The 12,142-nt window shown below is 48.7% G+C and overlaps 1 protein-coding gene across 1 annotated transcript in view; it reads left to right on the top strand.

The window, feature by feature from the left end:
- LOC119324716 overlaps positions 1–11,107 on the top strand; it is a 20,203-nt gene extending 9,096 nt beyond the window's left edge. Inside the window, exon 3 of the transcript XR_005157121.1 lies at positions 11,076–11,107. The gene's annotated coding sequence lies outside the window, so the exon portion shown is untranslated. The remainder of the gene's footprint in view (positions 1–11,075) is intronic.
- The last annotated feature ends 1,035 nt before the right edge of the window (positions 11,108–12,142 follow it).

The raw sequence follows: 12,142 nt of genomic DNA, 5'->3' as shown, positions 1-12,142 counted from the left end.
GGGGAGCTGGGTCGGCTGGTTGAGGTGGGCCGAGGCCCATGGGGGGCACGGTGGCCAGCTGGCCAGTCGGCCCAGTTGAGGGGGGGGGGGCTTTTCCCTTTTCTTTGTTTTTTTTTTGTTTTTTTTGCAGCAGCTTTTGCATTTTCTTTTTGCCTCAATTGACTTTGCAAAATTATGCCACTGGCCAAAACAACCTCAAAGAATTATTAGGCACTGCCAAAAAAAATTGTGAGGCTTTAGAAATAGTTTGCCATTTTCATAAATTAAAAAGGCATTTAATTTATTCCTTAGGCCACTGTTTGAAGTAGCTTAGGCCACTCAAACCTTTTTGCAAAAATGTTGGTTCACCACCAAAATTAGTTGTGGATTATTCTGCACATGATGAACATTTTTGTTTTCATGTCTGAGCATTTTGAATTTCAGACAAAATTTGAATTTGAATTCAACTGGAATTTAAAAGAGAAAGGAGACAATTATGATCAGGAACATGTTTAGCAAAAAGATTAACTTAACCCCAGGGGTTACTGTAGCAACATTACACCGGGGTGTTACAACTCTCCTCCTCTAAAAAGAAATTCTCGTCCCGAGAATTAAGAGGTAGAAGGGAAGAGATCGGGGTATTCAGCCCGGAGGTTATCTTCGCGTTCCCAAGTGGCTTCCTCTTTAGTATGATTCGACCATTGCACCTTGAGGAACTTAGTAACCTTCTGGCGGGTTCGACGTTCAGCTTCTTCAAGAATGCAGATCGGATGCTCCTTGTATGTGAGATCATCTTGAATTTCAATCAATTCCGGATCCACTTCACGTTCCGGATCCTTGAAGCATCGACGAAGTTGCGACACATGGAAGACGTCATGAACGTGAGAGAACTGAGGTGGCAACTCCAGTTGATAAGCCACCAGTCCACGACGGGCGAGAATACGGAAGGGACCAATGTAGCGAGGAGCTAACTTTCCCTTGACTCCGAACCGATGAGTGCCTCTCAAAGGAGTGACACGCAGATAAGCTTGTTCACCAGGTTGATAAGTTGAACCCCAGTGTTTCCGGTCATAGTTGCTCTTCTGGTGGGATTGGGCCGCCTTGAGATTATCCCGGACAATGCGAACCTGCTCTTCAGCTTGTTGAATAATGTCCGGACCAATGAGTGCTCGTTCCCCAGTTTCTGACCAATTCAGAGGGGTTCGGCACTTACGTCCATAAAGCACTTCAAAGGGTGCCATCTTCAAGCTGGCTTGATAGCTGTTGTTATAAGAGAACTCCGCATAAGGGAGAGATTCTTCCCACTTCTTGCCGAAAGAAATAACACAAGCTCGAAGCATGTCTTCAAGAATTTGATTGACTCGCTCGACTTGGCCTTGGGATTGGGGATGATAAGCAGTGCTCCAGGTAATATGAGTTCCCATTGCCTCTTGGAAACTATCCCAGAACTTAGAAGTGAAAATACTGCCGCGGTCTGAACTGATCTCCTTTGGAATGCCGTGGAGTGACACAATTCGGGAGATATACAAGGTTGCCAATTGACTAGCAGTGATAGTCTCCTTGACTGGCAGAAAGTGAGCAACCTTCGAGAATTGGTCGATGACGACAAAGATAACATCGTTACCTTTCTGAGACTTGGGAAGGCCAGTGACGAAGTCCATTTGGATCTTATCCCACTTCCATTCAGGAATCGGAAGCGGTTGTAGAAGTCCAGCCGGTTTTTGATGTTCTGCTTTGACGCGACGGCAAACGTCACATTCTTCGATATATCGAGCAATGTCTTGCTTCATTTTAGACCACCAGTACTTCTGACGGATGTCTAGATACATCTTGGTACTTCCCGGATGAATAGAGAGAGGGGTGTCATGCGCTTCTTTCATCACCTTCTCTGTCATAAGCTCAAACCGGGGTACGACAATGCGATCTCTGAAGTATAAGGTTCCATCTTCACCAAGTGAGAAATCTCTGGATTTCTCTAAGGCAAGATCCTTTTTCATCAGATCAACATGAGCATCTTTGGCTTGAGCAGACTTGATTGCTTTCAGAAGATTTGGTTCCAAAACAAGGTTATTCAGAGAACCCTGTGGAACTAGTTGAAGGTTCAGCTTGCATAGCTCTTCATAAAGGCGGGGTTGAGCTTTGTAGACCTGGTGATTATTGCAATAAGACTTTCGGCTTAGGGCATCGGCCATTACATTAGCCTTGCCAGGTGTATAAGATATACCGCAGTTGTAGTCAGCAATAGCTTCCATCCATCGCTGCTGACGGAGGTTCAGATCTGGCTGAGTAAACAGGTACTTCAGACTCTGATGATCAGTGAAGATCTCACAACGATTACCGAGAAGGTATTGTCGCCATAGCTTCAATGCAAAGATAACCGCTGCAAGCTCAAGGTCATGAACCGGGTAGTTTTCTTCGTGAGGACGCACTTGACGGGAGGCATAGGCAATCACCCTGCGCTCTTGCATTAGAACACAGCCTAATCCTTGACATGAAGCGTCACAATAGATGACAAAGTCCTTGCGAGAATCAGGGGGAGCAAGCACTGGGGCAGAAGTCAGTTTATCCTTGAGTGCCTGGAAACTTTCCTGACATTTGTCTGTCCAATCGAACTTAACGCCTTTGTGAAGCAGATTAGTCAGTGGCTTGGCGATCTTGGAGAAGTTCTCGACAAAGCGGCGACAATAGCTGGCCAGTCCGAGAAAGCTTCTGACTTGCTTGACAGTCTTTGGAGGGGTCCAGTCAAGAATAGCCTGAACGCGCTCTGGGTTGACGGCAATACCATCCTTGGAGATAACATGACCAAGGTAGGTGACTTCGGGTAACCAGAATTCACACTTGGAATACTTGGCATAAAGTTGATGCTCTCGAAGCTTCTCCAGAACAAGACGAAGATGTTCAGCATGTTCTTCTTTATTCTTCGAATATACCAGTATATCATCCAGATAGACTACGACGAACTTGTCGAGGTAATCCATGAATATATAGTTCATCAGACGAGAGAATGTAGCTGGAGCATTGGTTAAACCGAATGACATGACGGTGTACTCGTAAGAACCATAACGAGTCACAAATGCGGTCTTTGGAATATCCTCTTCACGAACACGGATCTGGTGGTAACCCAACCTCAAGTCAAGTTTAGAGAATATCGATGAACCAGCCAGTTGATCATACAGATCATTGATCCGAGGAAGGGGATATTTGTTTTGAATTGTAGCTTGGTTGATAGGACGATAGTCTTGGACCAAACGGTTCGTACCGTCCTTCTTCTTGACGAAGAGAGAAGGTGCTCCCCAAGCAGAGGAACTTGGACGAATGAAACCCTTGTGAAGAGATTTGTCGATTTCCTCCTTAAGCTCAAGGAGTTCATGAGGTGGCATCTTGTAGGGTCGTTTTGCAATAGGAACGGTGCCTGGTTTCAAGTCGATGACGAACTCGACAGCCCGGGCAGGGGGTATTCCTGGAAGTTCTTCTGGAAATACGTCTTGGAAGTTGCGAACGACTGGAATCTTTTCAATTCCCTCAAGAGGTGCCGCGTTCAACGCATTCAAAGCATAAAGTCGTGCTTCAGCGTTTTGAACAAGCTGAGCATGGTAGCTTACTATCTCATCGGAAGGATGTAGGAGGTGAACGACCTTGGTGGCGCAAACGATAGAGGCAGTATGCGCTTTCAACCATTCCATTCCCAGAATGAGGTCAATATTGGAAGAATCAAGAATAATGGGAGAAACACGAAATTCCAACCCTTCAATTTCAACGGGGACGTCGCGACCAATCATGGTAGTTCGACACTGACCCGCAGGGGTGCGTACCACTATCGGAGTGTTCATGGGCTCGCAACGAATTTCATGTGCGTAAGCAAAATTTTCTGACATGAATGAATGTGATGCTCCTGAATCGAATAAAACAGAAGCCGGTACTGAATTAACAAGAAGAGTACCCATCACAGTGGCAGGTTGGTCTTGAGCTTCATTCAGATCAACATGATTAGCCTGACCATGACCATAAGGTCTGGCATTATTGTTATGGGGCTGATTGTTACGGCCAGTTGAAGGTAGAGCCAGCTGGCTCTTTTTCTGAGTGCACTCTTTAGCAAGGTGGCCGGGGCGGCCACATCTGAAGCACAGACCATCATTGGGATCGGGAGCAGGAGCTTGGGATGGTACATCTCGAAGAGGCTGCCTCTCTGGTGGAGGAGGCAGACGAGGTGCAGCATAGGACTGTCTTGGTGTAGGTGCAGTTGGACGATACATGCTGTGGGGAATCCATATCCGACGCTTCTGCGCTGACGGGCCCGAAGATGGGCCAGCGTCACGGCTACGCCTGAGGGATCCCTGGTGTTCCTGAAGACCAGTCTCAACCTGAATAGCCTTGTTCACCAAGGTGGCGAAGTCGGCAAAGTCATGAACGAGCAATGCTAGCTTAATATCAGGGTGAAGTCCATCACGAAACTTCTCTTGCTTACGAGCATCAGTTGCAATGTCTTCTTCAGCATAACGTGACAAGTCCAGAAATTCCCGTTGATAAGCATCTACAGTCTTGTTGCCTTGGGTGAGGTTGCGGAACTCTCGCTTCTTCCTGTCCATGGTTCCCTGAGGAATGAAACGGGCACGGAAGGCAGCTTGGAAATCCGGCCAAGTAATGACCGTTCCAGCAAGTAGGGTACGCCTGTGGCTGTCCCACCATTGAGCAGCAGGACCCTTCAGAAAGAAAGATGCGAAGGTGACATAGTTGGCAGGGGCAACACTAGCAGACTCCATTTCATATGTGATGTCGCGGAGCCAGTCATCAGCATCAAGGGGTTGAGTTGAGCTGCGGTAGATAGATGGGTTGAGGCGCATGAAGTCCTGCAGAGTTACTCGGGTTGGATGTTGATTCATGTTCGGACGAGGAAACTGAGCCATCATTCCTTCCATGAACTGGCGAGTTAACTCAAACTGTTGCCTCATTCCAGTAAAGAATTCAGGCGGTGGTGGGTCGTTGGCACCACAGCCACGACCAGCGGGTCTAACCATCCTGCTAATATGTAACAGGGGTAGTTCAGCATTGAGCATTTGCAAAGATAAGGATCATTCATGATAAAAACATGCATAATGAAGGAGGTACGATGGATTCCACTCCGTAGTCAACACGACAGGGTGTGCACTACTCAAAAAGCTATTCTAAGGAATAACTATGGCTTCATCCAACTTCGGGGTGAATGTGGTCACGGGATCCTAATGTTAGTAAATTCATTTAACCCGAGTAGAAGAGAGTTCAGAGTCCCAGAGTATAGACGAGGAGTAAAAGATGCCAATACCACCCATATGGCGACGTGGGCCCGTAAGCCACACAGCCAATGTTAGTAAAAGTTTTCAGTGACAAAACTCAACTTCGGCCAAGGAGTTGGAAAGGGGGCTACCTACAGGCAGTCGGCTCTGATACCAACTTGTGACGCCCTCGATTCAATCGTACACTAATCATACACGCAAATGTGTACGATCAAGATCAAGGACTCACGGGAAGATACCACAACACAACTCTAGACACAAATTAAAATAATACAAGCTTTATATTACAAGCCAGGGGCCTCGAGGACTCGAATACATAAGCTCGAAAACAAAAGAGTCAGCGGAAGCAACAATATCTGAGCACGGACATGAGTTAAACAAGTTTGCCTTAAGAAGGCTAGCACAAAAAAGCATCTACGATCGAAAAGGCAAGGCCTCCTGCCTGGGAGCCTCCTAACTACTCTTGGTCGTCGGCGTCCGTCACGTGGTAATAGGTACCCTCGGGGTAGCAGCAGTCGTCAAAGGTGGCATCTGGCTCCTGGACTCCACCATCTGGTTGCAACAACCAGAAAGAAGAAAGAAGGGGGAAAAGGGAGAGCACAGCAACCGTGAGTACTCATCCAAAGTACTCGCAAGCAAGGATCTACACTACATATGCAACATTATCAAAGGAAGGCTGTATATGTGAACTGGGCTGCAGAAATGCCAGAATAGAGAGAAGGCCTAGTCCTATCGAAGACTAGCATCTTCTGGAAACCACCATCTTGCAGCAAACAAGAGGGAGTAGAGTAGCATAAAGTAAAGTGGTAGTAGTGTTATCAACCTCGGCCAGAGATCCTTTCTCGACTCCCTGCGAGAAAGCAATCCCAGAGCCATACTATCCAGTTATCATCACAATCAAATCCTCATCACCATCCAGTTCTCATCACAAGTATCCAGTTCTAGTTGTATCGATCGGGATACAACTCCAAGTGTCCGTTACCGTAGGACAGGCTATCGATAGATGTTTTCTTCCCTGCAGGGGTGCACCAACTTACCCACCACGCTCGATTGACTCCGGCCGGACACACTTTCCAGGGTCATGCCCGGCCTCGGCCAAATAATACGCCGCAACCCGACCTAGGCTTAATAGAGAGGCCAGCACGCCGGACTAAACCTATGCCCCCAGGGGTCATGGGCCATCTCCCCGGGAACTCCTGCACGTTGCGTGGGCGGCCGGTGAGCAGACCTAGCTACCTCCCTAAAAAGGCAGGAGCTTACCAGTCCAACCCGACGCGCGCCGCTCCGTCGCTGACGTCTATTAAGCTTCGGCTGATGTACACGACGCAGAACGCCCATACTATGCCCACGTGATGGTTAGTGCTATCAGGCCAGAGGCCCCTCGGATCAAATATCCAAATCGTAGTGGATTAGGAACGCGCGGTAACAAGCAGAGACTCACGAAAGATGTGACCCCGTTGCCCCGTCTCGAGGACTTGCGGCAAGGGCTAAGAATGCCCGGCCACGCCTCGTAATTATCTCACGGGCACCTTCCAGGTCAACCCGTCTCCACATCACTTTCCAAGTAACAGTTGTAAAGTCCAAGTATCCGTGTGTCCAAACATCAAGAGGAAAACCCAAGGAATCACCCTCGGTGGGTTCCACTCAATGTAATCATCAAGGTGAACGTAGAGGAATCACCCTCGAGGTTCACACTTGAGGGGTTGCACGACAGAGTCGTATCGGAAGTGGTTAAAGAGGAAATCACCCTCGATGACCACGACCGAATAGCTACACTACAGGGTTAACATCAGAAGTGTTGTAGAGGTCTCACCCTCGGCACTCGATAGTAACCCAGTAGTGTCGAGCAACTAAGGGGAAAGTGATGTGCGGTGTCGGGGCCTGGTCTTCGATCCCGTTGATCGGGTCTTCTGATTATCCAGCGGGGCAGTCGGGACAAGGCGGGGGTCACTGATGGATCACTAACCAACCTATACTAAGCAGTTTAGGATAAGCAGGTAAGGTAACAATAAGCAGGTTACAAAAGAAGGCTATGCATCAGAATAGGAGCAAATAATAACAATAGCAAAATCTAATGCAAGCATGAGAGAATGGAATGGGCGATATCGGGATGATCAAAGGGGGGGCTTGCCTGGTTGATCTGGCAAGAAGGGGTCGTTGTCGACGACGTAGTCGATCACCGGGGCATCAGCGGCCTCGGGGGCTACCGGAGAGAAGAGGGGGAAGAAACAGTAAATACATAGCAAACAGAGGTAACACTAAGCATGACATGACGATACGTAGCGCTAAGCGTGCTCTAACGCGGTCCTAGACGTTATAGGTGAAGGGGGAAAATCAACCGGGAAAGTGTTCCCGGTTCCGGTCCTGTGTCAGACAGATGACCGGAGGGGGAAAGTTCCATGTTCAGCATGCTAGGGGCATGTGCCAGATGAACGGACCGCATATTCGGATTCGTTGGATTTTTCTGAGCAACTTTCATATAGAAAACATTTTCATCCGAGTTACGGTTTAAAAGTTACGGATTATCAAAGTTTAAACCAATTTCTAAATTATTTTAAAAGCAGAAAAGGTTTATTGCGCCAGTAGTGACGTCATCATTGCGTCAGCTCTGCTGACCAGTCAAACTGACAGGTGGACCCACCTGTCAGCCTCTCTGTCTAACAGAGGCTTAACTAAGCTAACAGGGTTAGTTAGGGGGCGTGGGCCCCAGCAGTCAGTGACTGGTTAGGTTAACTAATTAGTTTTATTTATAAAACTGGTTTAGTTGATCTAATTACGTGGTGGGGCCCGCACGTCAGTGTCACAGAGAAGCCCAGTCAGCATGTTGACTGGTCAAACCAGTCAACAGGGTCCCGTGGGGCCCAGCGTCAGTGACTCAGGTGATGGGGCCCACGCATCCATGTTGGTGGCTGCGCCGGGGAGGGCTCCGGCGACCAAGGCGACGGCGGCGCCTCGCCGGAGTTGGCCGGAGCCGCGCTACAGGGGGCCTCCGGACCTACGGCTTGGACCTAAGGGCGCGGCCCGGCACCGCGCACACGATGGTGACGATGACTGGCGTCGGGGACGACCGGAGCATCGCCGGCGACGGAAAAGGCGGCGACGACCTTCGGGCGTGTGATGGCGAAGGCGAAGCAGCGTGCTACGGAACGAAAGGAAGGGCTGGGGAGGATCCCCGTGGTGCGGCGAGTCCAACGGGCTTGAGCCCGTGACCAAAAGGTCACCGGAGTCTCGCCGGCGACGAGCTCCGCGGCGCTGCGTTCGGGCGCACGTGGGGAAGCAGCTAGGGGGCGCGCCAAGTAGACAAGGAGAGGGAGAAGGTAGGAGAGCTCACCGAGCGGCACGCCGATGGCCCTTGGTAGTTTAGGAGCGCAGGGGAAGCCGGAATTCGAGGGATCTCGCCGGCGACAAGGGCGGAAGGGGACGAGCTCGTGCGACGTCAGCGGTGCTTCCCAGCTCCACCTGGGGGCACCAGACGACGGAGTCGACCCCGGCGGAGCTTCACGACAAGACGGCGGAGCGAGGCGGTGGCTGTGGCCGCGGTGACGACGGAGAACGGCGGTGAGCGCGCTCGGGAGAGGCGGGCGAGCGAGACAGGGTGGGGGAAAGAGCAGGTGGATCAGGGAGGCGAGAGAGGGGAGTGGAGGTAGGTGGGGAGGAGGTCGAGGCGTCGAGGGGAGGGGCCCTTATCCACCCGCGGCGTTGCCGGCGAGGTGGTCGGGCGGCGACGCGCCACTGTAGCGGTGCGCACCGGGGGAACAGGAGGAAGGGGAGAGCGATGCGGGGAGCTGGGCCGGCTGGTTGAGGTGGGCCGAGGCCCATGGGGGGCACGGTGGCCAGCTGGCCAGTCGGCCCAGTTGAGGGGGGGGGGGCTTTTCCCTTTTCTTTGTTTTTTTATTTTTTTTTGCAGCAGCTTTTGCATTTTCTTTTTGCCTCAATTGACTTTGCAAAATTATGCCACTGGCCAAAACAACCTCAAAGAATTATTAGGCACTGCCAAAAAAATTGTGAGGCTTTAGAAATAGTTTGCCATTTTCATAAATTAAAAAGGCATTTAATTTATTCCTTAGGCCACTGTTTGAAGTAGCTTAGGCCACTCAAACCTTTTTGCAAAAATGCTGGTTCACCACCAAAATTAGTTGTGGATTATTCTGCACATGATGAATATTTTTGTTTTCATGTCTGAGCATTTTGAATTTCAGACAAAATTTGAATTTGAATTCAACTGGAATTTAAAAGAGAAAGGAGACAATTATGATCAGGAACATGTTTAGCAAAAAGATTAACTTAACCCCAGGGGTTACTGTAGCAACATTACACCGGGGTGTTACACCCATGGTGGACCCGTGAGACACCTTCACTGCCACCACACGCTGCTTCATCCCCTCATGGCCTCGTGCTCGCCGTTGTAGTGTCGCATGTGTCTCGTGTTAGCCGTTGCCATGGCCGCAAAGTGGGTCAAGATCTGTGGAGCTGTGCATGGGGCGAGCATATCGGCCCACGCTGCTCAATCCTGTCTGGGCGTCTTTTGGATTGGGCAGCGGAGATGGCAAAATTTTGGCGCCTCAGGTTCGGTTCCTTTGCTTCACTTTTCTGGTTGTCATGTGTTTCATCACTAGAGACGAATGAGTTCACGGGTGGATGCTAAGGAAGTATAGACATGGGCTTGGGTATAACTCGAGACGACTTGACATTGTTTCAATATTGTTGTGTAGGTTGATGGTTTGGGGCTTTTGTGCTGCCTTGATGTAAAAACAGAGAAATTCTAATTTTGATAGTTTGGCTCATACATCATCCTTTTCTTTCTGTGGCTGATACATCAGAGTAGGATAGTTTGGACGAAAGTATAGGATTGCTAAATGGGATATAATCTGTAGGCCGAAGGACCAAGGGGGTCTAGGTATTGAAAATCTGGAAGTCAAAAACAGATGTCTCCTTAGCAAGTGGTTGTTTAAACTTTCGTCCGAGACGGAGGCTACTTGGGCTCAAATTTTGCGAAATAAGTATCTTCAGTCTAAAACCTTGGCCCAGGTGACAGTGAGGCCGACTGACTCACCATTTTGGAAAGGCTTGATGAGAGTCAAACCACTCTTTTTCAGCAGGACAAGGTTCTTAGTCAGAAATGGAGCTAATACGAGGTTCTGGGAGGATACGTGGCTTGGGGAGACTCCCCTTGCACTTCAATATCCTACTCTGTATAACGTTGTTCAACGTAGAGAAGCTTACGTTGCAACCGTGCTACAATCCACTGCCCTCAATATTAGTTTTCGGAGGACGCTAGTTGGAAATCGTTGGGAGGCCTGACTTCATCTTGTAGGACGTTTGATGGATGTCCAGCTGTCTCAGCAGCCAGATCAGTTGTATTGGAAACTAACTAAGAACAGCGTGTTCTCTGTCAAATCCATGTATCTGGATGTCATAAACTCTAGCATCATTCCTTCCTCGAAGCACGTTTGGAAAGTTAAGGTATCTTTGCGAATCAAAGTGTTTATGTGGTTTGTGCATAAACAAGTTATTTCGACTAAGGATAATCTGGCAAAACGCAACTGGATGGGTTCTGCAAGATGTACATTTTGTGACCATAACGAAACTATCAAACACCTCTTTCTTGATTGTCCGCTGGCTAAGATTCTGTGGCGGTCGATTCATATTGCTTTTAATATTAATCCGCCTACTTCCATCAACACGTTATTTGGAACGTGGCTTGATGGGGTTGACTCAGATACAGCGAGACACATTCGTGTTGGCGTTTGTGTTTTTTTATGGGCAGTCTGGAACTGCAGAAATGATTTGGTTTTTAACAAATCAACGAACGTTCACTTTTTGCAGGTTATCTTCAGGGCCACGGTGTTGACCCGTATGTGGTCGCTACTCACTCCGACGGAGGCCAGTGAGCGTTTGATTACTGCGTCTACCCGATGGGAGATGGTAGTTCGGGATATTTTCAACCGGTTTGGATGACGGTCATATAATAGGATATGCATGTAGTGCTCCTATTTTATTTGCGAGCCGGTTGTGGCTTTTTGTTTTGCTCTTATGAGCTTTTGTTTATTTCTTACTTCGAGACTTAGAGACTTGTTGATGGATATTTTTTTAATAATATGAGCCGTATGCATCCTTCTGATGCAGAGGCTAGGGTAAAACCCCTTTTCAAAAAAAAAATCATCCTTTCCTTTTCTTTTGGATGTCTGTGAATTCCGACCTGCTCAATGGGGAAATAAATGCTCAATTTAGTGACCTCACCTCAAATTCTCAAATTCGGTGTTAGTTTCTCAAATTCGGTGTTAAACTAACACAATGTATTTTTTATCTTCCTCATAGTTATGTACACTCTGACATCTTACATGTTGTAAAAGTCGTGTTTCATTGATGAAATAGAACAGGGTGGCGAGGCTCCTATATTTCAAGAAATAAAATCTTATGGTTATATTTTAAATTGATGCTACCACGCAAGTGGTGGATCCCTGTATGCAATACCAGTCTATGTAGTAATACTGGTTAAATTAACTCCCGAACGTCTGGTACCTAGCTCCTCCTCCCAAACGCTTTATCTACCACTGGTCGTGTAGCATGTACTCCTGCCACGTCACGGAGTATCTTGGCGCACTGGTCCCCTGCCATGCCACGTTTCTCGTACGCTCGGTACGTGTCGCCCCAAACGAGTGGAGACTGCATCGGCACCTTATCCTTTCCCTGCAGGCTCGTCTGCTTCTTCCCAATCCTTCATTTCTAATCACTTAATCAGAGGAGAGTGAGGCGAGCTGGCCGGGCTGCTCTTCGTCGGGGACGTCGCCGTTTACTTGCCCGCGCCAACGGCCAACTACTCCCGGGATTCGCCGTGTGCCCATGTACAGCCGCCTTCCAGAAGCCATTCGAGGGGCGGCCCGCAACGCTCG

The sequence above is a fragment of the Triticum dicoccoides genome, chromosome 6B, assembly GCF_002162155.2.
Source record: "Triticum dicoccoides isolate Atlit2015 ecotype Zavitan chromosome 6B, WEW_v2.0, whole genome shotgun sequence".
NCBI lineage: Eukaryota > Viridiplantae > Streptophyta > Magnoliopsida > Poales > Poaceae > Triticum > Triticum dicoccoides.
This window is presented reverse-complemented; position numbering and strand designations above follow the sequence as displayed.